We start from the raw sequence: 26,330 nt of genomic DNA on the forward strand, positions 1-26,330 counted from the left end.
TATCAATAACATTCATGAATCGATCCAATTCCCAATAGAAATGAATGAATAAGAAACTCCATTTGCTAAGCATTTTGATAATTAAAGAAAACTATGATCATTAAAGTTTATCTCTGCTGCATCCCGAGTGAAATGCACAAAACAAATGGTGTCGAAAATGCTCAGTTTTGTCCACTTGACATTCCATTTTAATGATCTGAAAATACATAAAAAATCAATAAAATTAAAAACTCAAAACACTATCTTGTAGAGAAAAAATCAATTCTCTTTTAAATAACATAAAACATTTTGCCAATGCATTTTATTTCTGCGGCCATTTTTAAATTTGAAAGAAAAAAAAACGCTCATGAATTATTCCTCAACCCAATATTTTAAAATTCATTGAGTACACGAACTGAATTTAGTTTTTAGATATTTCTATTCTCTCTACTTCATACCGTTGAAACAAATCACTCAGGCGACTGAATTTACTGCATAATCGCAGCCAGCCCAAAGTGATATTTTAAGCACAAAAGGAGGAAAATAAAAGACTTTATGAAATTGTTAGTTACATTGAAATGACATTGTTGCGTTGATATCTTTCTCAAGAACTTTGAACAATTAAGGTAGGTCGTTTGAATAGGATATAAAATTCTGTCGATTTTTTCTCCCATTTGTCTGAGCAATATGCATTTTTCAAAATAAAATATTTTAAATGACGCACAACGGCGGCGAACTGAAAGAATCGTTAGCAAGTCGGACAAAATGTTAAGCGGCGTTTCTTCCGGTTCTTTATGTTCTGAGTTCATACACCACTGAGATCGATTTTACGTTTCATCCTTTCGGGTTTGATAAAGAACCAATCAAGTACCGCGATCAATCGAATCGATTTGTTTCCTTCACTCAAAATTCTCTGCTCTGAATCCTGCAGGGATTCAGGACAGAGAATTCAGGAAAATGTTGTGATCTAGATCCCTTATAACACATGGAAACCCGGTAAGTGGTCGTATGAGTTTCAAGGATCCAGAAAAATAGAAAAAAAATGCAAAAAGCAACAACGCATGTGACTAATAAGTTATTTACCAAAAAATTGGTTCCTATTGCTTTGTTGAGGAAAATGTTTGAACACGGAGCAAACAGTAGGTTAGCTCCGTGTTCAAATCCTATCCAGGACGAACGCTTTACATCGATAAAAGATATTCCAGATATTTTGGTTTCCAGTTTTGGCACAAGGTCAGCGATATTGGGGGAGTTGGTAAGTCGATTACATCAACCCCCAGTACATGACTGGTACTTATTTTATCGACCTCGAAAGAGTGAAAGGCAAAATCGAGTTCGGCGAAATTTGAACTCAGTACATGTAGGCGGACGAAATGCAGCTAAGCATTTTGTCCGGCGTGCTAACGATTCTGCCAGCTCGCTGCTTTAGCCACCTCTGAAATATTACATTTGCATCGTAATTATTTTTTCCAATTTTGGCACAAGACCAGCAGTTTTAGGTGGAGGGGTTTGTCGATTACATCGACCCCAGTGATCAACTGGTACTTATTTTATTGACCCCCCGAAAGGATGAAAAGCAAAGTCAACCGCGGCAGAATTTGAACTCAGAATGTAAAGAGCCAGAAGGAATTCCACTAAACATTTTGTCCGGCGTGGTAACAATTCTATCAGCTCGTCACCTTGACCCACAAAGTAATTACGAAATGTTCATTAGCTAAATACGGTTCTTTTTCGTAAACAGGAATCAATTTATTTCACAATGACATTTATTGCTTGTCGTTTTTATTCATGTGACTGTACCATTTGTACTGTCGATTGATAGACAATAAATGCTTGAAGCGAACCGTCGAAAGCAAGAAAAAATCAGATGAAAAGTACCAAAGACTTGAAGAAAATGACTTGTGTAGTGAACCAGTAACACAAAGAAACATAACAGAAACACACCAACAATTTTGAAGAAAAGAAATTATGAATTGTCAAATAATAAAGAAATGACAAATAATTATGAAATGCAAATTTCTGTACTTTTTAGTTTTAGATTTCTCATTAACTTGACTGACAGCTAATTGATAATTTGATTAAAACAAATGCTAGCTAAACGCCGAAAGCTAGATAATTCAGAACAAAGACAACAAAAGGCTTAAGAACACAATGTGTAAACCGAACCGAAGACAACAAGAAGCACCAGAACAGAGTCGAAAAATTCTCGAAGAAAACAGTATGTACGTGGTCTGATCAATAAGTAGCCGGACTGTTGCCATGGTAACGAAGCTAAAATACGTTGCGTAAAGCCGTTTGGCACAGATTAACCTTGAACGCTGCTGTGCGTGTGTACTAAATTTGCAAGGTCCTAGCTCACTTTTGCTGTTTACAGCAGTGCTTGGAAGGAAGGTGTGTAGCGTGTGATTGTCACATTGACCATGATAGAGAAAGCTGAGCAGAGAATCTGCATCAAATCTTGCCAAATTTTTACAGGTGCCAAGCTGTATCGGCCTTTGCCTTTCCCTTGGATAACACTGGTGGCGTTGAGAGGGGAGGCCGGTATGCATGGGCAATTGCTGGTCTTCCATAAAACAACTTTGCCCGGACTTGTTACCCGGCGGGTAACTTTCTAGGTGCAATCACATGGTCAGTCATGACCGAAGGGGGTCTCAAGTCAGTGATTGGAGGGTATCTATTCAGATATCGAGGCACTTGATTGCTTGACAGTATAACACAAAACAACAAATCAACGATCCATTCCATTAGTGACGACTTCCTCAATGAAGAGAAGTACATTGGCGTTTGGTAATCTGCAAATCCAAGAATATCCCAAAATAGAGTAGAACCTTCAATGTGGAGTAATATACTAATAAGACTGGTGAGTGGATTGTATGGTCTCACAACAATGTTTCGTTAGGATATTTTATTATATAATGTCATATATTCAGTTATGTAAGACATGCAACATCCATGAGATTATGCATTATATTATCTAATGAGCCCCAACTCACCAGGAAGGTATACGATGTTCGATATTTGATATGTCGCCAGAGCGGTAGTTTCAACAACATAATGATACTCAAAGCAAGAGCACCAAAAGCTCATTGTAGATGTGGGCTCCAGAATAATTTACCAATAAGAAATTGCAGGTAGCGCAACTACTCTGTCGCAGAAAGAAAGATACACAAATGAAATCGTCAAGCGAGATTGGTGCGAGATAAAAAAAAATTGTAATGAAAGAAAAGTCGAATGGTATATTTTATCTTCAACTGCTTTCCAATCTACCAACTCATCCCAGAATCAAAGAATAGCAGCACGAATTCCTTATCACAGAGACCGGCGCCAAATTTGTTACTGATCCCATCATTTCGTTGAAGAAACCGGCAAACGCAATCATAAAGAGATGATGTACCAAATTCTATTTATTTTATTCTTTAGCGTTGTTATGATAGTGAGATGCACAAGTAGATAAGATTGACGCCATTTATTATGTACAAATGTCTACAGTTTAATTCGTCGCCGTCATCGTCATCATGTATCGTACGCCTGTAGCGCATTGATGACACAACAAACGAAAGTTTTTCCGATTAAGCGCGTGTTCTCCAGCTGCCTTGCCACTATTGTCCATCCAGCCCGTGGCATTGTCCATTCATTGCGTTCTTTACCTGCCACTTGATGTACTAGCCCTCTACTCTTCTTTCCATGATGTTTTCCAGACCTTTGCTTCTTCGAATATAGCCATAATCGGTGGTGGACTGGCCAGGTTGTCAACTTGCCCGATGGCAAGTGGGGTCCCGTGCCATTAGAATCCATATACGGGGGCCCATGTTAGTATCTAAGGGGCTCATCTCCTCAGGGTTTGAGAATTTTTTTATTCACTCCTGGAACAATGCTTTAATTATTTCAACCTGGCTGTGTTTGTAGACAGTTGAAAAGAATACTTAAAAAACAAAACAATAAATGATGGCATTGTAGTTGCTGTTGGGACCCCTTTGTAGTTTCGGGTGGGCCTCCTTGTAGTTTCGGGTGGGCCCCCTTAGCCTCCTTGCAACCAATATTCTTAGACCCAGTCTTGTACTGGCCATAATAGATGAGCTTTTATTCTTCACAATGTTCAGATGTCGTCTTTGATAAGAGACTCGTATCATTTTCTCAAACACTCATATTTCAAACTCCAGCCCTACATCCTTTGAGGATTTTGTAAGTAGGTCAAGGCTCTTTTTCATCTCATGCATATTCTTTGCATAAAGTTTTAAGTCATCCCCAAAGAAACAGTGTGTAATTTTGGTATTTCTGTTTCCTTGTGAACCAGTGAGATACCCTTCAGACTTCCTTAACACGAATGACAAGGGGTCTACAGACGGTATAAACAACATCACAAAGAGGCTGTCTCTTTGGAATATGCCTTTGTGATACTGTATTCTATCGGTGATAATACAGTCACTCTTTGCGTTTAGTTTGAAGATGGTGGCCCACGATGAAGTTAGTTCAGCTCTGCTTTGACTATTCTCACTAGAAATTAAGCAAGTTGAAGGGCTTCTAGCATCCATGAGTGGGGAACAGAGTCAAAGGCTTTCTTGTAGACTGTATGTATGTATGTATGTATGTATGTATGTATGTATGTATGGATGTATGTAAGCATGCATTTATGTATGTATTTCAACGCATATGTATGCGTACGTGAGCATAAGTATGTATATATGTGTGTGTGTTTGTATTTGTATTTGCATGTATATATATATATATATATATATATATGTGTGTGTGTGTGTGTGTGTGTGTGTGTGTTACATATATGCATGCATGTATATATATATATATATATATATGTGTGTATGTGTAGGTGTGTGATCATGTGTGTACGATTGGCTATGCTTCCTTAAATAGGTTTTAAATTTGATCTGTAAATACACAATAGTCATCGTCGACGTAGTTCTCACATCACTGAATCTGAAGCAGTTTGACCTGGTGAACTTCATTAGTTTTGTAATGCTGTCGGATTAGATGAGTTAGATAATGTATATTTGATACTTTGATGGGGGAAGGAATAAAAAGAAGAGTATGAGATCTCCGAATTCATTGCACCTATGTGTGTGTGTGTGTGTGTGTGAGTGAGTATATATATATATATATATATATATATATATATATATATATATATATATATATATATATATATATATATATATATATATATATATATATATATGCATATATATATATACATATATATATACATATATATATATATGCATAATATGTATATACATATATATATATATACATATATGTATATATATATATATATATATATATATATATATATATATATATATATATATATATATATATATATATATATATATAGATACATGTATGTATGTGAGTATTTTGTGTATATGCTTACATATACATATATAAATATGTGTATATATATTTATTTATGCACACATATATATATATACACGGGCATATATATGTATATATATATATATATATATGTATATATATATATTTAATTGGTTAATAGACACAGGAGGTATGGCGTAGAGTAAGGTTTGATGCGACTAAGAATTTTTGATTGCAGTCAAAGTGAGCGCAATCAGCCATTTAATTTCCAAGAAGCCGAGGACGTTAAGATAATCTTATAAGATCATTATAAAAAACCCCGAACAAACTACAGGATACATTAAATGATGGTTAATTAAGGAGTGATGAATGTTGATCAGCATAGCTTTACTGTTTAACGCTAGGGATAGCTTGATTTCGATTGAGGCTAGCAGAAATATAAAATGATGCGCCACCTACATGAGAAGTAAGAGAAAATATTCTTTTGGTTAGTAAAGACTGGCCTAAAAACTCTTCCAAGATAATTATGGTTTTTCCGAATAAATACAAATGATTGCTTTTGAAGTTTTATTAAGCCATAATGAGTATTGCATACATACAACTTCATGGAGAGATTGCACAATTTTATAAATTCCGTCATATGAAAAATGTTCATTACATAAATTTAATCCAGAGTCGTTTATGGAATGTATTTAATAGTTAGTGTTGCCTTTCTTGGAGTTGCATTTTGGTGATGATTATTTGAGGTAAACACTTGTGTAAAGGCGCGCGTGGTATAGTGGTTAGGATATTTTTCCCACGATCATGAGTTCGATTTCCGGCGGCGCGTTGTGACCTTGAGCAAGACACTTTATTTCATGTTGCTGCGGTTCACTCAACTGGCAAAAAACGAGTTGTACCTGTAATTCAAAAGGGCAAGCTTTGTCACATTTTACCTCACGTTGAATCTACCTGAGACACGCGTATCTGTGGAATGCTCAGGAACTTACACGTAAATTTCACGAGCAGGCTGTTCTGAAGTGGGCTGGCGGTCTTTTGTGGAGTATTTATTCTGCAAAGCTCTGGTTGGGATGGAGTCGCTGGTGCAGCAGAGGGGAGGGCTATAAATTGCATTACTAAATCTGCAGAGAAATCCATCTGGGTATGATGACAATCTCACTTCAGCATTGTTCGAAAAGAGATTCAAACGAATTCATCTTCGTAAGTTGGCCAATTCCCTGCATATAGATTGATATCGACTTCGATTTGCGATAACTGCACCTCTCTTCACTTTAAAGTGCTTGTGTTATAGTAGCACTCAAAAGTCAGAAATACTTTTAAATGCCAACAGTATTTAAAAGTATTTCTGACAGCATGATGATGATGATGGTGATGACGATGATGATGATGATGAGGATGATGATGATGATGATGATGATGATGTTGATGTTGATGATGCTGATGCTGATGATGAGGTATATATATATATATATATATATATATATATATATATATATATATATATATATATATATATATATATATATATATATATATATATATATATATATTATAAGGTTTTTAAACTTTTAAATTTTCATATTCAAAAGAGACAGAGACTTCAAATTCGATATATCGATTTGTTCACCACTCTATGTTAACATTTCTGTGCCAAACTTATCCAGTGACTGGTCCATTGGATTTAGACATTTGGCACTTCTTCAGGAGTGGTTACCTTTCGAAGAAAACACAAAAAACACATACATAACTATTATTAAGTCTTTAGAATCTCGTTAGCTTTCGTCTTTGTTATTATAGGGGAGATAACTCCTTAATTTTCTATTTTTATTGCTCTCCTGTGGATTTCCACTAGATTAATTAATTATTTTGTTTATTTCTCTTTACTATACTATATTACCCGTATACATATGCATACATACACACACACATACACATACATATACATATGTATACACATATACGTACACACACACTCTCACACACACACACACACACACACATATATATATATATATATATATATATATATACATATATATACACACATACATACAAATACAACACACATACACATATACATACACATGTACATATACATACATATACACATATACATATATATATATATATATATACATATATATATATATACACACACACACACACACACACACACTTATGCACTCATCCATATATGCATAATTGCACATACATAAACATACATGAGATACCCCTGGCGCATTTGATGTTGCCATGGGAAGTTCCGACTCAGCTCAAATAGCTGGTATGGTGGGATCATTTATCCTTTATGAATTAAATGATCAATTCCCTAGGGTGAGGGGGGAGGGGTTGTATCGAGACGACTGCCTGTTATATGTTAGGAATTGCTCAAACCAGGAACTACAGAGAATTAAGGGTAGGCTGGCCAGATTTTTCAGCAGAATGGGGATGGGTATAGTTTACGAAGATGATGTCTCAGTAGCAAATTTCCTAGATGTAACATTAGATATTAAGAATAAAACATATAGACCATACCACAAACCCCTAACTAACCTACAGTATATAAGTAAATCAAGTAACCATCCTAGGGCTATAATAGAAAATCTAGTAAAAAATATATCTTTAAGACTCTCCAAACTATCTGCTAACAATAGGGTATTTAATAATGAAGCTAATTTCTATAATGCAGCACTAAATAAGGCAGGATATAAAGAAAGGGTCTCCTATATTGAAAATGGTAGCAAAGGAATTAAAACAACTGACAATAATAATAATAATAATAATAATAATAATAATAATAATAATAATAATAATAATAGGAATAAACACAAAGTAAATAAACTAAATAAACCAAAGTACCCTCATAAAAACAACATAGGTAACTTAAAATTCTTTAAAAACAATATTAATAACCATGAGGATAATAATAAGGATAATAAAATCTGGCTCATAATCCCATTTGGGAGAATTATCAGGAGTAATCTGATAGCTAAGTTTAGAGAAGTGATAGGTAGATACTTCCCAAGGAGCTCACACTATGGTAAGATTATCAACACACATATAATCAGATTTGGATTTTCAAATACTAGGAACATAGCACAGATAATAGCAGCACATAACATTAAAATACTTGAGTCTAGGGAAACAGGTAGGAATGAGAATTTGAATAATAATATAAATGGCAGTAATAATAATAATAATAATAATAATAATAATAATAATAATAATAATAATAATATTGATGTTTCAATACCAGCAGATGACAACGTTTCTCTAAAAGAAATGGAAAAACTTTCAAAATACAAAGACCTGGAAATAGAGATAACTCGAATGTGGAATCTAAAAACAGAAACAATTCCTATCATAGTAGGTGCCTTAGGTATAATAAAAAAATATTCAGACAAATACATAACAAAAACACCAGGACTTACAAATATATATATAACATACAGAAAATTGCACTACTGGGTACTGCACACATTCTACGCAAAACACTTTCAATACAGTAAACATAAGAGCACCACAGCAAACCACAGCACATACCCAAGGCGCACAGAGCTGCGCTCGGTAGTGAAGTGAAAGTACGTTATAAAAATAAAACTACTGAATAATAATAATAATAATAACAATAATAATAATAATAGTGAGAATGATAACAATGATGGTAATAATAATAATAATAATAATAATGATAATAATGGTGATAATGTTAGTAGTAGTAATAATAATAATAATAATAATAATGGAGGTTCATTTATTAATAATAGGAGTAAGAGCATAATCACAGTAAAAGAGGTAAACCCTAGGAGAATAAAATTTGAAGGACCTAATGCGAAAGTCAAAAATATAATATATCAATGCAAAGTAAAGACTCAAACAGATACCATGACATACTTGGGGTGCACTTCAGGACAGGTATGCCGTAGAATTTCTAACCATTTCTCATGATGTCTCATGTATGTTTATGTATGTGCAATTATGCATATATGGATGAGTGCATATAAGTGTGTGTGTGTGTGTGTGTGTGTATATATATATATGTATATATATATATGTATATGTGTATATGTATGTATATGTACATGTGTATGTATATGTGTATGTGTATTGTATTTGTATGTATGTGTGTATATATATGTATATATATATATATATATATATATATATATATATATATGTGTGTGTGTGTGTGTGTGTACGTATATGTGTATACATATGTATATGTATGTGTGTGTGTATGTATATATGGATAGGTATACGGGTAAAGTGTATGTATGCATATGTATACGGGTAATATAGTATAGTAAAGAGAGATAAACAAAATAATTAATTAATCTAGTGGAAATCCACAGGAGAGCAATAAAAATAGAAAATTAAGGAGTTATCTCCCCTATAATAACAAAGACGAAAGCTAACGAGATTCTAAAGACTTAATAATAGTTATGTATGTGTTTTTTCGTGTTTTCTTCGAAAGGTAACCACTCCTGAAGAAGTGCCAAATGTCTAAATCCAATGGACCAGTGACTGGATACGTTTGGCACAGAAATGTTAACATAGAGTGGTGAATAAATCGATATATCGAATTTGAAGTCTCTGTCTCTTTTGAATATAAAAATTTAAAAGTTTAAAAACCTTATAATATATATATAAACTGTGAGAACGACCCTTAAAGAATCTAGTTAATGATCTCCTAAGGTAAGTTCTTATGCTATATTGGTAACGGTTGCTACATCCTCTGGGAAAATTATTATATATATATATATATATATATATATATATATATATATATATATATATGTATGTGCGTATTTGTTATTTGTGCCTGTGTTTGTCCCCCCCCTCCACCATCGCTTGACAACATATGTTGGTGTGTTTACTTCTCGGTCACTTAGCGGTTCGGCAAAAGACCACGATAGAATAAGTACTAGGTTTACAAAGAATAAGTCCTGGGGTCGATTTGTTCGACTAAAGGCAGTGCTCCAGCATGGCCGCAGTCAAATGACTAAAACAAGTAAAAGAATAAAAAAGAAACAAAAACAAATTCAACCATCTGTGTGATAGCTTATAATGCGTTAAAGAGCCGATTTATTGATATTTGAAAGTTCCATTCTAAAATAAGAAACAGAATACACAATAATTTCCCTTCAGCATCAAATGCAGGGACCTGGTTTCTTATCTAGTGAGACATCCCTTGAAAATAAATAAATTGAAGACACCCTGGGCAAGAAGGAATCGTCTGGAGCAAGCAATATGCAAAACTTAATTTTTCAGAAGATATCGAATCTGCTGCATATTTTTAATGATCCTTGGCATAGCTTTTGATTTGATATTAAATTTACATTTCTCCTTCTCTATCATTGGTGTTGTGTAGCTTCGGGATATTCATAATCGAGCAGAACTAGATGGTTGGCCAAATGCCCGATATGTAATTCTGTCTTCATTATATGATTAACTGATTGGCGATTCCGAAATAAGAAAAAAAGATAAGAAATAACACCGGTTACGAACACCCTGTTTACAAACTTTTACATGGTTAGTAACATAACGGTGAGTCTTTTATATAAAATGCACATAGTACATTCTTCGAAATGGGATGTTTAACGAAAATTTAAACTTAAGATGAATTTTCAGAATTCACCCTACGGACATATCTTTGAGCGCAATTTATAACGAAGAGTAACTCTATTTCTCGCATCAATCGCCTAAACTCTATTAATTTATTTCGCTGAGATTTTAATCAGGATCGAATACAGGTAATTGAACAATTACTACACAATACACGTTCTAAAACTAGATATATGTAGCATGTCAAAAGCCTATATTTACTTAATCAAACAAATTGTAGCCAAATCTTTCTGGAATCAGACAGCAGTGTCTTAAACAAGGAGAGAATATTTGTAGTTATAGAAATTCCTAAAAAGGGAGGTAGGCTACGGTTGGAATGCTTCGGTTATAGGTCGCTTCAATAACGTCTGATCTGGAGCTAAACAACAATAAAAGCACCTTAGACTTTACGTATATTGTTTCGTTTTGCTCTAATAGAAATATATTCTATACAAGAGATAATTTTACTAATTCCTTTTCTATGCAATAAGGAGTCCTGATAGGGCACTGAAACATTTCGTTTCCCATGATGCATTTAATAGCGGTTTTGCCCCAGATGCCCTTAGAGGCGAGAAAACTATGTGACATTTTAACTGCCACAACGAAATATGCACGATGTGTGGTTCGAAAAATCTTGCGCCTGTTGGGCGAAAATTCCTGACTTGTGCGTGACTTAATCTTAAGAGCAGTATCGTCTACACTCTGCTAAGTCTCCAATAATTCCTGCATCCAATATCATTCACATTTTTAAGATCTGAATCATCTGGGTCCAGCAGTAAAACAGAATATCTGGAGATGAAACTGTTTCTATGAGTTGGAGTTTGTGAGGAAACCGTCTGTGGGTCTCCTCTCCGATATTTCTCGCAGGGTTGCTCCCCTTATTCTCCTTCTATCCTCAACAATTTCATGATCGGGAGGCTGTTTTGCCCTGGATGGTTTGTCAATGGCTATAAATTTGGTGTTTTCCATCTCCTGGGCAGATATTTTAATTTGAACTAAGTGCTCATCGCTTACTGTAGTATTACTGCAGTATTGATCACCGATTCGAGTCCGCACACAACACACTATTAAGCACATAGTATAACACAGCGTTGTAATGTTTCTCATAAAGATAGATACGAAGAGAATGATCAAGGAATTAGATAATTGGTGATGACGATATGATCGAAAAACTTCTATACCTTGATTTCATTCTGTTCTTTAACAAGAGCAGGTCATAAAATCTGTAGCAACATTTGTCAATTATAAACTGTTCTCGCGGATTATACCGATAAGACTGTTTAACAACGCACTTCATCTATCTGGTTAAGCCAGGACATTTTAGCCCCATGTTTTATATGATAGACACATCATAATGCCAATGAATCGATACGAACTGAGTATCTTCCTTTCCACTGATGATTCAATGTTTTATTTCCTGTTTTATTAGCTTCTAGCCATCAATGAAATATATTTAGGTATTTTTTATTTATTTATTTATGTATAATGGGGTGGGTTGGAGATGAACGTGATTTGTGACAAATCAAAAATTATTTTTGGTTAATTACTTTAAGTTTGATAGCCTGCACTAAATTATCTATTCTTCATATAGAATGCCCCTTAGAAAATTTTGCAATATCAGTAGAAATGACCATTTATTATCATCGCAGCAGGTTTTGTTCTTTTGTTCGTTCCTGCGTTTTTTTTTGTGTGTTTTCCTTGGAAGGAAACCAAAGAGCACAAAGCGTTGGCTCAAATTGAAATATTCCATAACTCTCGCCCGAATCTGATCTCTTCATTAAGTCTTTGGCAGCAAAATTAAGTCTCATTCATCGTTTATTCATATTTTCATTATAAACCAAACGTTTCAAATTTATCAGTTTAATCTATTCTTCTACTTTATGAGATGACAATTGATAATTACTTTTAGTGAGAGTAATTATCAATTTTCATGAACTGTCGTCTAACATCGCGTCTTGAATTATTTCAATGTTCTATATTTACAGGAAGCCGTTTCCGGATATCGTGCTCATCAGTGCAAAGTGCTGATAATTAGCTAATGAAATCTCATTAATTCAATTATCCAGCATTTTGCACTGATGAGAATGATATCTATAAACACTCCCTACAAATATAGGTAGTTAAACATACTTGAAAATTTACTGTCTTATATATACATATATACATGCATACATACATGCAAACACACACCTATGTATATCGTACAAGTACACAGCATTGATGGTACACCACATTTCAACTCATTTAAACGATGTTGTGGTTTATTATTGTTTAGTCTCAGGTCAACCCAGATCGGTCAGACCAAAGGCATTCCAGTTATGAGTTTCTTCTATGTGTAGACGTATGTAGAACTACATTATTTAATCTTAGCGAAATAATTAGATGCAATAATGTACATACACACACACACACACACACACACACACACACACTCTCACACACAAACATACTCTCTCTCACTATCTCTCTCTCTCTCTCTCACACACACACACACACACACACACACACACACACACACATGTGTATATATGTATGTTTACGTCGCACCTAAATGTCATCTACTCGGGTCGAAGAAAACCTTGTGAGTGGATTTGGTGGACGGAAAGTGTTGGAAGAAATATCGCAAAACACTTTTCTTGCACTCTAACGTGATAAATAACAGACATGCAGCAATTGTTCCAGCTGACTAAGCCGCTATAAACAACAAAGGATTGATTGTCTCGGATTGAATAACATGGATATAGAAACATCGCTCTAAAAAAATGAAATGAAATGAATTCGGCATCACTAAACATAGCAAACATTAAGAACAAATAAATGTGAAAAATAATGTTCTTAGGATCCCAGTAAATTCAACTGATTATCATTTTAGTATGACACATTTATATTGAGATTCTAACATAAAATATATTATTTATATAATGATCAGTATGTGTGTAGACAAAAGGCAAAACAAGAAAACATTCAAGACGGACATAGTAAACGAAAACGTAGCTTTAATTGCAGATAATATGAAAAGATTCTAATGTTACGACAGATTGCTTTTTACGACTTACATATCATTATTACACACGGCAGTGTGTTGGTTGAATTATATATAGATCGTGCGGAAATACGAAACACATTAACATTTGGAGCAAAGAAGACAAAACGCAAAGAACTTCAAATAAAAACAACTCTTTTCAAAAACAGATCAGCAATTTTGGGGGATATTGCTAAAGTAGCAAATGATGCGATGTGTAATAAATTTCGTAACAAGAATATCATGTGAATTTGATATGAAAATAAAGGTGAGAATAAGCAGACTGCTTAGTGTGTGGGATAAAACGTGTTATATGTTCTGAGTCTTCTATATCTGAGTTCAAATGATGCCAAAGTCAACTTCGTGTTTTATTCTTTCGTGGTACCAATTCAAGGTTAACAGAACAGTTAGGGGATCGGGAGAGATGCCTTGTGATATCTGACAACAATACTTGCGAAGGCACCGGTATCAAGGTGCTGGTGGCCTTTTCTTTGGTTTCATACCAAAGAGAGGAAACTTCAGTGTATAGACAAAGTCCAGTGTCCCTAAAATTTCTTCTCCCTGTTTTTGCATGCATACGGTGTCATTCTATTATATCTTTTTCCTTGTTTGTTGAAGTATGCTTCAATTATCTTCAAACAAATAATTTGGTACGAATATGTAAAAATGATTTTCTTCTATTTGAAGGTTTAAAATCAATAAATCAATCGACGTTTTTTTATTGCTATTCAGTTTGTGAAATTCAACGATAAAAATAATCCAAACAAATGTATGTGTACAAATACAGGAAGATATAAAAGATGTTCGCTGTTATAACCATAGCAAGCTGTGGTGAGCAGGCAGACACGTTAGCCTGCCGGGAAAAAATGCTTAGTGGCATTTCATCCGTCTTTATGTTCTGAGTTCAAATTCCGCCTAGGTCGACTTTACCTTACCTCCTTTCGGGGTCGATGAAATAAGTACCAGTTGAGCACTGGGGTGAATCTAATCAATTTACCCCGTCCCCCGAACTTACTAGCCTTGTCCTAAAATTTGAAACCAATATTATACACACAGTATGTTATGGAAAGCACCTTTTGAGTCAGATAATCAGAGAAAGTCGGGAAATGGCATTCTGGCCATGTAGGTGAAAGGATGCGGAGGACTAAAATGTTTGACAATCACTCATCTAGATTATTCTGTAGTAGTACTATCAACGGGAAGCAGGATAAATTCTAATTGTTGTAGACCTCTCCTAGGTATACCTAAAAATACGGAATGACCTCTCTCCAACTACAAATCTGAAAATGAGGAACCCAAGGGTAAAAAGAGACTATCCAGTATATATATATATATATATATATATATATATATATATATATATATATATATATATGTATTATTTATATGAAGGGCATTACTACACATAAATGCCTGACGCTATGAGAGACTCTTAAAGTCAAAACTACCATAATAAATATTTAAGTATTTATTATGGTAGTTTTGACTTTAAGAGTCCCTCATAGCGTGAGGCATGTGTAGTAATGCCCTTCATATAAATAAGTATATTTAAAAGGAATAATTATAATTTTTCCCTTACGGGGTTTTTTCACGCTGACTACTTGATAAATTCTTATAAGGATTTCATTCTAATTTTAAATTTATATATATATATATATATATATATATATATATATATATATATATATAATCTTTCCTTTCTATCAATGTGCCATTAATGCACCAACACAAATTAGATTGAATAAGGAAACCTTCTTCATTCAAAAATATAAACCCAAACTCAACCATTGCTAACACTTTTAAATAAGGAAATTCACCTCACTGAGAGGAAAAAATTATAGAGCAAAACCTAACTTCGAAACCAAACCATGATAAATTAATCAAAATCTACCAACTTCTACATTTCGATTATCTCCCTTATACTGGAAGAAATCCTTAATTACCTCCCCCTATCTAGAACTCTTTTATTTACAGACGGGAGCGTAGACATGTTACCATAAAGTAGAGAAATTTGAAAAGACAACACAAAACCGGTTATTTCTTCAAATACAATGGTTATATACCAAAAAAATTTTATAACATTTTTCTGACATATTTTAAATATATACTTTAACCATGTAACACAAGCCTTCTGTAGTTTTTTCACTCTTGTTTATCTTTTATACATCCAACCACGTGCTTTCACATACCAATTTTCTCACCTATATATATATATATATATATATATACATACTTTCTCACTCTCTCTCGTTTTGCGACTAAAACGTTTTCTGCTTCGTTGAGTTAGTACTTGTCCACCCTGTCCTCAGATGTCCACGCATTCTACGAACACCAAACTAAATACTTTTTTCTTTCCTTCTAGTACAGGACTCTACTTTCAGAGAACTAAATTTTGGGATAGAGTAGATAGTTTCTTACTTTTCTCACAAGCATCATTTTACCAAATATCAGACTAAGCATCAGCTACCAGACCAAAATATATTCTAAAACTTCCTTGACGTCATCATATAATCTAAAGGCCAGACGTACCCCGATCGCATACTACTTTTAATTTTAGATTTGATTGATTTAAATTCCAGAGTGGTCTTCTCTGGCGGATATTTTCCTTCTCCACTATGATTATAATTTTAAATAAAGCTTTCTTCCCTCACTACGTTTAGTATACTGGTTCCCGCTCCACTATACTATGATATGTATACGTAATTATCAATTTCAAGATCACCAACCATCAGCCAGGTGCACCCCCTTTGTTCAGGGGTCGGTAGGCCAAAACTATCCAATTCCCTCTGTGCTGTGTTGCATGCATTCAATCAACCAGGCCCTTGTTACTGGACCCTTTTTTTGAAACGGTCTGTCCAAAAATGTGTTCGATAGACTCTTGTTCTCTTTCCCTCTACACTTCCTTTCGGGATGGTCTTGGGGCAATGATTCGTGGTGCATCTTATGTCCAAAATATGATAGCTGTGTGAACTTGATTCTCGACAATGTTTATAATTGGAGTTACCGATTTTCTAGTACTGCAGTGTGCGTTACTCTGATATTCTAATGACACTTAATGACCTGAGTTGAGGGTGTTAGCTCTGATACTCAAAACCTCATCTACCTCCAAATGTAGATTTGAATTTGTCAGTTAAAAATATGTTGTGTCCGCACATCTTTTTTTTTTTTTAAGATTTCAATTAGTGTTGCATAGTAAATCTCACTGAACGCTGTTTTATTTATTTATTTATTTATTTATCTATCTATTTATCTATTTATTTATCTATCTATCTTCCTATTTATTGTGTGTAGAGGCCATTATGTCTACAGCGGTATGATGTATCGTTTAATATCCCTGTCGATTTGAATTTGTTTTCTTGCTTTTAATCCCGACCATTTTTTCTTATTCTTCTCCTATCGTTATCATTGAGTTTTACTACATTTTTATCCCGTTGTATACACAGACATGATTATGTATGTATGTATGTATGTATGTATGTATGTATGTATGTATGTATGTATGTATGCATGTGTGTGTGTATGTATGCATGTATGTATATATAATTAACTATACATACTTGCGTGTGTGTGAATACATATTTGAGCATGTATATGTATATGTGTGTAAGAGTGTGGGTGGGTGGGTGGGTGTGTCTTTGTGTGTACATGTACAACCGAAAGAGTTAAAAAACAGCGATAATATTTGAATCCGCCCCGCTCATATGTATATGCGCAAGTGTGTTTATGTTTGTATATATGTATTTATGTGTATGTATATATATATAAATGTATGTATATGTATACACACACACACACAAATACACATACACACACACACACACACACACACACACACACATATATATATATATATATATATATATATATATATATATATATATATATATATATATATAAAAATGCACGTGTGTGTATGTAAGTGCGTGTAAACCTTTATGTGTGGTTGTTCAATCTTGTTTCTTTTATCGACGAGATTGAATAAATGTCAGCTTCAATCTGGTTATTCTTTCAAAATTGTTCTCTTATTTACTCAATGTCGTTTAATGTTTTGACAATTCTGGTTACCCTCTTACTCCTCCGCACCCGCCTTCCATTTTCTTTCCTTTATAACACTCAGAACGTTATCATTCATTTATTCTGAGATCAACAAGTTAAACTCTGTGGTTGAAATTCATAACAAATCGTTGTGCACGAAAATAAAAATAAAATTATTCAACTAATAATAGAAATGTTTCACTTGCCTTAAACTTAATCGTTGTACGGTTTGAAATCATAGATTTTTGTTCTTGACAGCTGTTATAATAAAGTGATGCTGACGATAACGATGTTTCTACAAGTCGAGAAGTCTTACACACCAGTTGAATAATGTTGGCACGTTTTACGATTTTTCACACTGGAGTAACGTTTCTATACAAAATATCTTTCCTGCATACACCCCATTTTGATCTTGTTTGAATCTTTTAATGTATTAAACATTAAATATTGTTATCCCTCGTTTAATTCACATCTGAGACATTTTGCTACAGCGGTTTTGGCGCCGCCTATTTAGCGTTGCTAGTTCGATGCTGACATCAGACGATCTAATTTTTCTCTCGTTTCTCACCTTCTCTCTCTCTTTTCGCTCCTTCTCTCTGTTTATGTGTGTGAGCGTATTTCTCAATGTATCCAAGGAGAACGAAAGTGTTTATGTCAATCGTGTCCAATCAATAAATTGTAATGTCTCTCTCCCACACCCTTTTCCCCTTTCACACTGACTCTCTCTCTCACCCTCTCTGTTTCTACCTGTATATATGTGCGTGTGCTTGTGTATGTGTTTTCCTTTAATGCCAAGAAGTACTGTTAACAAAACAGCTTCAATGTCAATTCAGCTGAGCCACATCGTCAGCGACCAAACAGCTACGCCCAAACGTCTCATTCTGGTTTAATTCCCTATAGGGTTGACATCTCTGAATTATACATTTCGTTTTAGCTGTTGTTTTTCCCTACACCAACAAATCTATATTCGTTTCACTAAACATTTGAGTAAGTGACAGCTGTGGAAACTGGCTCAAATATATCGGTAATTTTCTCCCATATATCTTTCTGCCTTTTATCATTTACTTGTTTCAGTCACTGTAGCTATCCTGGCGCATCTACTGGAAAGGTTAGGTCGAGCTTATATAACCATTTAGAGGCTGGCAGCAATTGCTCGAGGTTTTCGGGCACAAGAAATCTTCATCTATCTATCTATCTATCTATCTATCTATCTATCTATCTATCTATCTATCTATCTATCTATCTATCGATCTATCTATCTATCTATCATCATGGACAGACGGTAGACACATCGGCTCCCATGTAAGTTGCATTTTTCACCTCTTAAAAGACCTATTTTGTTTTTAAATTTTGTATAAGTTGTGTATAACACAAAATACTTCGTGAATATATATTTTTCAAATCGGAAATAGCTCTATTTAGAGCCTTATTTCCAAAAATTCAAAAACATCTTCCTCTATCCTAGCCATATGCTGTAAAGCAAATATGGCTATGGTATACAACAAGGCCGATTTCCCGCCTCTAATGCCAGAGGCGAAAGAACTTAATGCCGTTCCGCATGAACGCAGACAGGTGGTGGAGCAGAGCAATGATTGTGAATCTACTGCTGCTGCCTCAACCACCATCACGTGTAAAAACTCTGCTGCTACAGCAGTCTTGCCTGCCACCGTCACCAGTGAAAACAACAACAACAATAACAACAACAACAACAGCAACAACAAGGACACAAATGTCCTTGCTAACAAAACCACTGTCCTCACCACTGATACCACCACTACCGCCACCACCACCACAACAAACACGAACTTTGCCGAGGCTTTGAAGCCCAGAAAAAGAGTATTGAATATATCGAAAGAGAAATTACTCGCATGCAAAAGCATGCTAAGTAAAAAGGACGTTACAGTCCATCTTCAAACACCTGCAGACTTTAAAATAAACATAGAAAAAAAAAACTATCATCTACCGAACCATAAATATAAAGACAAAGACTCCGGAAAAATTCACTCAAGAAGAGGTTGAGAAGTGCCTAAAGCTGCTATGGTCTTATAAAACTTATATAACGAGAGGAACGAAGTTCGCAACAATAGAGGTAAGACTCGACAGCGAGTAGCGAGCCAAGGACCTCTCCACAAAGTCATTACAACACGAGAACCTGCTCATGATCCCTACGTACCTTGGTCGTAGGGTTACGAAAATAAAGATTTCGAATGTGCCTCCTGAAATTGAGGAAGAATGGCTCGTATCTGCCATATGTCTCGGCATAGAGGAGGAAATAAACATTTTAGAAGCATCTGCCGTGTACAATGAAAACTGGATTGGCCAGGAATTTCAACTCCTGGTACAAGTTGATCCAGCAAATTATGAAAAAATTCCACACAGAATCCAATTAACAGAGGATTCAAGTTTCCATGTTTCCGTCGAAGGCAGAAGGCCAGTTTGTTACGTTTGTAGTAGCAAAACTCACCTTCGAAACACATGCCCAGTAGCCCAGGAGCAAAGGCAACAACAACGTCAACAATACCAAGAAAGACAACAGCAACAACCACAAGAAAACCAGAAACACAAGAAAAAAACAGCATTACTGCCCACACCGCCATATGCACAACTGGTCAAGCAGCTGTACAATGAAATGGAGAATCGCCAGCAGCCAGCAAGTCAGCTGAACCAAACAACAACACCACCAGTACCACCAAGAACAGAATCAGCACCATCACCACCACCACCAACAACAACAACAACCCCACAAGAAGAAGGGAACACGAAAAAGACTCCCACCCTACCCCCAAAAACTCAAGCACCACATCCCAACTGTCACGAAACAGCACCAACACCACCAACAACAAAATCAACCCACACAAAAATAGATCCCAACACCCTTCCCCTCCCACCCTCCGATTCCTCCGACATCTCGTCAGATGAAGATGACACAGAGGATTGGCAAGTGGCCACGGGGGGAAGAAGAAAAAGAGGAAAAAAGAACGGAAAAACAAACAAACAAAGCGGGGAGGTTTACCAGCCCCGAAACCAACACATCCACAGAAAACAAAAACACCAACACAAACGCACCAACACAGAACCCCACAACAATGTTGACAGCGATAAACACAAACAATCCAGACCTAATGAAATTCATTAGGTTAAACACTAACATAACAGAAAATGACACGAAAACAAGCCATCACCCACGCACAACACCACCACAACACATCAAAATCATACACGTAACACGTAGCACATATAATACACTGAAATCTCTCTACCCGGATGCAGTAGGGAGATTCCAGAAATATTCATCTAAAAAACTGTACAAAGACCTTCTGAGAGAAGACTGTGAGGCGAAGAACCAAGAACTTTCGGACAGTAAGTAACTCTCTCTCTCTCCTTTCGTGTGTAAAACACAAATTTTGATAGGATCATGCTCAAAATAGGCAGTATAAATGTTCGTGGCTTGGGGTCGCCTTGGAAACAAGGGTATCTGTTAAACGACATCAAGTCACAAAATCTGCATGTCATAGCCATCAACGAGACCAGACTCCACAGCCCGCGGTCCCTCCAGCACATGTTCGGTGGACATTTCAACATTTATTTTTCTCCGTGTCTGCCGAGAATGGGTGGAGGAGTCACCGCGGTGCTTCTTCGGAAGAGTTTGGACCTCAAAGTAAAAGCAATTTTCCTAGACCCGGAGGGTAGGCTGGTCGTCTTGGATGTCGACGGCAGCAATGGGTGTGCTTTTCGACTGATAGCAGTTTATGCACCGTCTTTAACAGGCCGGCCAGATTTCTATCGACGTCTGGAGGTTTTCTTGGGAACGTCTCGACCTTTACTTTTAGTGAGGGATTGGAACGCTACCCTGGACACGCATCTAGATTACGCAGGCAGCGATAGCAATAGAAAGGGATGCAAAAGCCTCAAAGACCTGCTCAGACGTTTCCAACTGTCTGACAGGTACCGACTGGACCACCCGAATGTGCCAATATGGACATGGAGTAACCGCATCGGGTCGTCCAGATCGTACTTAGATAGGGTATTCTGTAGGACAGTGGATAATGATAGAGTAGGTTGTCCACAATTCCACATAGTCAGCTACACAGACCACAAATTTGTCACTTGTACGCTTGACTTAGATAAGACACATAGACAGGGTCCCGCTTACTGGAAGCTGAACGCGTCGTTCACGGCACGACAGGCTTACAGGGACCGGATTAGCACTTTAGTTAAGAGAGCATTAACGGGTGCCACCATCAACAACAGATGGTGGTATGCCCTCAAAAAAGCAATCAAGTCAGAATCTGTTAGGTACAGTAAAGCCCTAGCGTTAGACCGAAATAGAATAGAGGGAGACCTAGTTAAGAAATTAGAAGAGGTACTTAGTACTGGCATCGTGTCCAACGTAGTAGCGGCGAGGTTGGCCCTCGACCAACATTTCAACGCCAACACGAAGGATGCGTTGTCAGAGCTAGGATGCGTGCTCTGAGGGACGAGGGAGTTGGAGCGGCCCGAGAGGCCCGAGTAGCGGAGGCGCAACGAGGCAACAGAGCCACCATTAGGTCTCTGACAGATGAAGAAGGGCGCGAATTACTCGAGCCTGAAAGGATGTGCGAGGCCTTTCAACAGCACTTTGCCCGACTGTTCGGGACAACTGGTGGGTCAGAACGCAGAGTAGACTTTAGTGCCTACCTGCATGGCCTGCCACGACTCTCAGCAAGAGAGGCGGAGTGTTGTGAAAGACCCATCACAGCCGCGGACGTACGGGATGCGATGGCAGGCTGCAAGGGAGACAAGTCGCCAGGCTTGGATGGTCTGCCCTACGAACTTTATTGTCATATGCCAGATTTGTTTGGAGGCGTCTTGGCAGCTGTCTACTGCAACTGGCAGCAAAACGGGAGCATCCCCGTCTTTGTAAAGCGAGGAGCAGTGGCACTACTAAAGAAAGACCCAAACAAGAGGAACGTCATAGATAATTTTCGGCCCATCACTCTGCTCAACGCAGATTTGAAAATTTTGGCCAAAGTGTTAGCCGAGAGGTTTGCGCTTGTCATCGAGAAACTAGTCGACAGGGCGCAGACGTGCGCCGTGCCGAGTAGGAGTATCCATGATAACCTCCATCTGATCCGCTACATCATGGACAGGGTAGTTAAGGAACCTGGCATGGGTGGGGCGCTGATCAATTTGGATCAATCAAAAGCTTTCGATAGGGTAGACCATCACTACTTGGAAGCCGTCCTCATAGCGGCTGGTTTCGGTCGCGTCTTCCGCGGTTGGATCGCTGCCTTATACAGCGGCATCCGCTCGGTAGTTCGCGTAAACGGTCATCTATCCAGACCCTTCGGCATCATGCGTTCGGTTCGTCAAGGATGCCCCCTCTCGGTCCAATAGTATGTATTGACTCTTGAGCCTCTACTGCGGAAGCTGGCGACGCTGAGGGGCATCCCACGAGAGCTGGGATGTGGGACGAGCGTGTCTGCATACGCGGACGACGTCACCGTCATAATCTCGAGCCAAAAGCACATCGAGCTGGTCGGCGAGAGACTAAAAGAATACAAAGCGGTAACGGGAGCAAAAATTAACCGGGATAAGTTAGTGGGCTTGCGGCTCGGCACCTGGAGAAGCAAGCCCATGCCGTCTAACAGCGTCTCCACTGTGGGACACTGGACCGACGGGCCGGTTAAATTGCTCGGAGTCTGGTTCGGTCCGGACCTTCAAATGGAGAAGAACTGGGGCGAAATAACGACTAGGGTGGTCACTCTCATCCGGCAATGGGCCGAGAGGAAGCTATCCCTAAAAGGTCGGGCGGAGGTGGCGAACGCGTACATTGCATCCGTCATCGAATACCGTCTGACTGTCGTGCCTTGTCCCGACCCTACCATCACCAAACTGGAACGTATACTCTTCCGCTTCTTGTGGAAGGGAAGCGTTCCGATGGTGAGGCGATCCATTTGCTGTCAACAGCCGCTAAATGGAGGGCTGGGTATGCCGTGGTTGATGATGCGCAGACATGCGCTGAGACTGCGACATCTCCGGCGCTTCCTAGACGACGGTGAACAGGTGTGGTCGCCGTTTGTGCGGTGCGCTTTCTCGCAGCTCGTCTCCTTAGCCGAATTGCAGTCGTGGATTAAACAGAGACCTAGGCTCGGCGAATGGCACCGCGAGTATCGCGTTGCTCTCAAGCAACTCTGCCGTCCAGGACCAATCTTGTGCAACTTTGATTCCACAAAAGCGTTCTATAGAGGATTAGTGGAGGGGAGGTGCGACGACGATCTCGGGCAGAATCTGGGCGTCGACGAGGGACACCTGACCCGCCTGTTCGGGACAACTTTCGGGCCGGGACCTATGGACAACCACCAGAGATCCCTGGCCTGGCAGTGCTATCGAGAAGCATTACCCGTTCGGGATAAGCTTTACAGGCACGGTTCGAGACACACCGGACCGACCTGCCCGAGATGCGGTCAAAGCGACGAAACCGTTCTGCACGCAATCGTGCAGTGTCCAAAGATTTCCGACCTGTGGGCTTATGCCGAACGGCTGCTGTCACGTGTGGGACGAGTCCGCCTGTCAGCCGAGTCTATTGTGCAAATTGCTCCACCACCGTCCCTCAACAGGGAAGGCAAGGCAGTGTTCATCATACTGGTGGCCATGGTGAAAGAATGTGTGTGGTGGACCCGAGCGAAAGGATTAGAGACGAAAACTTACCTCTCTGGCCAATCGCTCATCAACTTTTTCAAGTATCACTTGAAAAGGAAGGTGAGAATAGAGAGACAGTTTTTGTCTCGTGAAAGTTTCATTAAAAGGTGGGTGAATGTAGCAAAGATGGTGCGTGCGAGTGACGATACCTCTTTGAGCATGGTCCTATAAATCGAGAAAAAAAAATTTTTTTTTTAAAAAGGAGAGAGAGAGAGAGAGAGCACTTCGCTCTCATGTGTCTATTCCCTGCTGAGGTTACCATGGTCTTTTCCGTAGGCTTTTCTCTCCATGGATAAACCTAATGTTACCCCATTTTACACAATTGACATTTTCTGTGATATACGATACCCCCCTTTTTTTGTTTGCCCCTACCGATCCCTTTTGATCGGATTTTTAATTTTTTTTTTATTTAAAAAAAAATTTTTTTAAAGAAAAGCTCTACAGTTGTATTTGTCCCCTCTGTGTGCAGCCCTGTGTGGCTAATAAAAGAAAGTTATCTATCTATCTATCTATCTATCTATCTATCTATCTATCTATGTGTGTGTGTGTATGTGTGTGTGTGTGTGTGTGTGTGTGTATGCAATGGGCTTGCACAGTTTCCGCCAGGCAAATTCAATCACAAGGATTTGGTCTATAGTAGAAGACACTTGCCCAAGGTTCGGCACAATGGAACTGAACCCGAAACCACATGCCTGCAAACCGAGCTTCTTAACCACGCAACCATGCCCCAAATAAATAAACAAATAAATAAACAAAATGAAGGAAACGGTATTGATCACTGACTAATAAATTTTCCTGTCATTGCCTTAAATGTGTGAACACGTATTCTGCCACACCTCAAGATAAGACGGATTGAAACTCCTATGTAATTAAATATCATGTTCAAAGCTATAACAGAACGCCATTAGTGAATACAAACGTAGGTTTATTGAGTTGGTTACTCACAACTTAAGCCTTAGTAATACAGTACCTCTCTCTCATTCTCTCACGGTCTCTCTCCCTCTTTTCGTTCCCTTCAAAGATACTCGGACAAATAACATTTAGTAGGTGCTACTAAGTATTGTTGGTGTTGCTGTTTAGCTCCAAGACATCCGTGAAGAAAGTAGCCTGTTACTCAAAGACAACCGACTTTTTAAAGTATTTATAACAACACTATAAAAAGCGTCTTTATGTTTAGCATTTTTTAATAGTAATTTTTTCATCTTATGCTTGCTTCAGTCATTGGAAAGCGTCCATGCTAGGGCTCTGCCTTGAAAGGTCTAGTCGAACAAATCGATTCTACCTCAGTACTAATTATTTTAAGTCTGGTACTTAAATTATCGTCCTCTTTTGCCGAGCTGTTAAGTGAGAGAGACGTAAACAAGCCAACACCGGTTGCCAAACGCAAACACACAAACACACACATATATATACGATAGGCTTCCGCATAGTTTCCACCTACTAAATTCGCTCAAAAGGCCTTTGTTGGCCAGGGCTATACTAGAAGACACTTGCCTAAGACGCCGCAAGAAGGAATTGAACTCGAAACTAGCTGGCTACCAAGCAAGCTTCTTAACCACACAGCCACACTTGCGCTCAGGGTGCAATTTGATTAAGGTTTTTACTGCTACTTCTAGCAGGTCGATTATCAGCATAGGGGATACTTTGTTGGTAAGAGACTTTTTCTTTTGCCACCGTG

At 37.5% G+C, this 26,330-nt stretch overlaps 1 protein-coding gene across 1 annotated transcript in view; it reads left to right on the plus strand.

The window, feature by feature from the left end:
* LOC106875959 (visual pigment-like receptor peropsin) overlaps positions 1 to 26,330 on the plus strand; it is a 228,559-nt gene that overhangs the window by 93,352 nt on the left and 108,877 nt on the right. The gene's annotated exons all lie outside the window — the stretch shown is intronic.

Source organism: Octopus bimaculoides, chromosome 8 (genome assembly GCF_046866305.1).
Source record: "Octopus bimaculoides isolate indiv1 chromosome 8, ASM4686630v1, whole genome shotgun sequence".
NCBI classification, from domain to species: Eukaryota; Metazoa; Mollusca; class Cephalopoda; order Octopoda; family Octopodidae; genus Octopus; species Octopus bimaculoides.